The following is a 2,851-nucleotide window of genomic DNA, read 5'->3' as shown; positions in this document are numbered from 1 at the left end:
GTCGCCAAAGCACGCCTTCGCCGCGCGATATCCGCTTCTGTTTTGTTAGTCGTGTTGCGTCTGGTCCAAGTCGTGTTGCGTCTGCGAGGTCCACATGGCAGCACCTGTTAAATAAATATAAGTAGGCACGTGCAAGAAATAAGAAAGTTATTATAAACGGGAGAAATTATTCTATGTGGAGCTCGGACGAAAAGTTTATGTGCGGATTGTAAGTGTATATATTGTGTACAAATAATGTGTATATAGTTTGAATCAAATTATGTCTAAAAATTATACACGGGGTACATGGTCCGTACAGTAACAGTTTAGGGCGGGAACTTGCCGTCCGAACTTCGCATACATAATTTGGTTCAAACTCTGTAAACATTATTTGTACACTCAAAGTTCAGACTGAAACTTCCCGTCCGGACTCCGCACGGAATAATTTCTTTATAAACGAAGCCTAAAGGCTATGTTTGAAATTAAAATAGTTTAAATAAACATATTTTTAAATATGAAAATTAATATTTTTTTTCTTCATTAAATATGAAGACGGTTTTTTTACTGCTTTTAAAGGCAACTTTCTAGCATAAAAATTTAATAAAAGCAACGGAAAAGCAATAGAAAAAAATTGTCCCAAACGAAGTCAGAGCCTTTCAGAGATCTATTATCCTTGGAACATTAGGTGTTTAATGGGGATCCAATTAAATAGCTAATAACTTATTTGAGTTCCAGAAGTGAATGAAGTCAAATTAAGGAGTAAACTAACTCATGCCTATACTAGGAGAAATTATTACATCCGGTCAAAAACCGAACGGACCGAATGTATACCGAGCAATACCGAGTTTTAGTTGATGTGGCGCGTCGTTATTGGTCTCTGAGCGCATTCGGACACCGGATGTAATAATTGCTCCTATACTAGGGTTGAATAGTATACAGCTTCTTTTAGGACTTTTTTATAGCTTTATAAAGTAGCTTTTTAATTTACATTTTTTTTTTTGTTGAAAAGCTTTTTGTACTAAAAAACTGCTTTATAAAGAAATAAGAAAACTGTCCCAAACGAACCTTAAATAGTTTAAAACATCATAAATTAATACATCAATTGATTCCTATACTATATTACCTTTAGTATAACAAAAAAGATACACTTCAATTGTTTCAATTCTTTTGCTTTTAGCGCTCATGCTAACAAATAAGTAATAATGAGAAATAGAATACACTCTAAAATTTACAAACAATAAATATTCACCCTACTTGATTTTTTTTTTCTTTTTCATATTTTTAGAATTAAGATTGATGTTTAGACTTTATTTAGAATGTTCACACTCAAAATATTTTCTATGATATGTGCGTGTGAACCTCATTGAATGTAAAATTAAATGTAAACAAAAATTTGACCAATAAGGAATTCTTTTTAGAAATTTTATAAGAAGCATTATAATAAGTATTTTCTAGATTTTATTTTAAGTGGAGTGTCAATTCGGGTTAGCTAGTTGGGTTTGGTTTTAACTCGAGATTGACTTAGACTGAACCGATATGTTTATTATACGAGTCAAAATGTTTGACCCAACCAACTCAAGTAGAACCCATTTAACTTTAACCCAACTTGTTGTTAGGGTTGTGCCCTAAAAAAATATTATTGTAATATATTTTCTATGTAAATAAATATTTAAAGACAAGTTTAGCATGTTTTGATATTATCATTTGATATAATATTTTTATTCCATGATTATTTTATACAACATTACTTCAGTAATATAAATCTTATTAACAGCAAGAATCCTTGCACACTATGCGATATAATTATATCACAATCAAGTTCATAATCTCATTAATATAATATTAGTTGGAATGCATAATATTAACATGTATTATTAGTTATTATGGTTCCATCATTTTCATTATATGTTATATTGTCTTAATTGTTTCATCCGGATTATATACGTTACTGCGAGAGATGTTAAGGATGGAGGTACTTTATATAATATGATTATGATTTATTGATCGAGTATTGTGTGCAATAAAATTTGTTAACTCTCTATTAACCTATTTATTAATGTGTTTTAATTTAATTAGAGATTATGTGTAATGAATATGATGTCATATCTCTCGGATATTTATTTGAATTGATATTGAGTGAAAATATTAAAAACTAATAATAAAATTAAATAACAATTATAATTTCTTGAGATTATTAATAATACTTAAATAGGTTTTGTGACATCTCTCTAAGATTTTTTTAAGATGATATTAGCACTGTAGAATATACGATTTTATATGGATGATAAAATAAATCTTCACAATCCTTGTAATTATCAGAATAACCATTTACATAGAAAACATATTGAACTGGGTTATATACGCGATGTCTCAATTTATTAACTTTCACGATATTAGACATACACTCTTCTACTCTACTCTATCTTTTGAAGTAGCAAATTTTGATTTTACATTGAATAAATTATGTCTTAGAAATGGAATTCAATTGTAGGGCAAGGACAGGTCTATTAGTGATATGTATTGACTTAGTGTGGTATTATACTAAGTGTATTCGTTCATGTGGATCGTAATATTAGTGTGATTATCATTAAGGTGTATAAAGATATAATATCGGCTTTTAGAGAGATAGATCAGCAATTACCTGGTGCCTCTAGGTATTATAGAAACTTTTTATGGATGGTGGATATATGTCTATAATGATTATTTTAAGTATTGTTTAAGTGAATAAGATGCGATTTCAATATCTTTATATGAGCAAGTAAATCATAACTATAATAAATTTAAATGAGTGAATTTTATTCATATTGTATATTTATAGTGGATTATAATAATTTATGTTGAACATTATATAATCTTTTAGAATTTTATTTAT

Source organism: Dendrobium catenatum, unplaced genomic scaffold (genome assembly GCF_001605985.2).
Source record: "Dendrobium catenatum unplaced genomic scaffold, ASM160598v2 fragScaff_scaffold_650, whole genome shotgun sequence".
Taxonomy (NCBI): Eukaryota; Viridiplantae; Streptophyta; class Magnoliopsida; order Asparagales; family Orchidaceae; genus Dendrobium; species Dendrobium catenatum.
Note: the sequence above shows the minus strand (reverse complement) of the source record.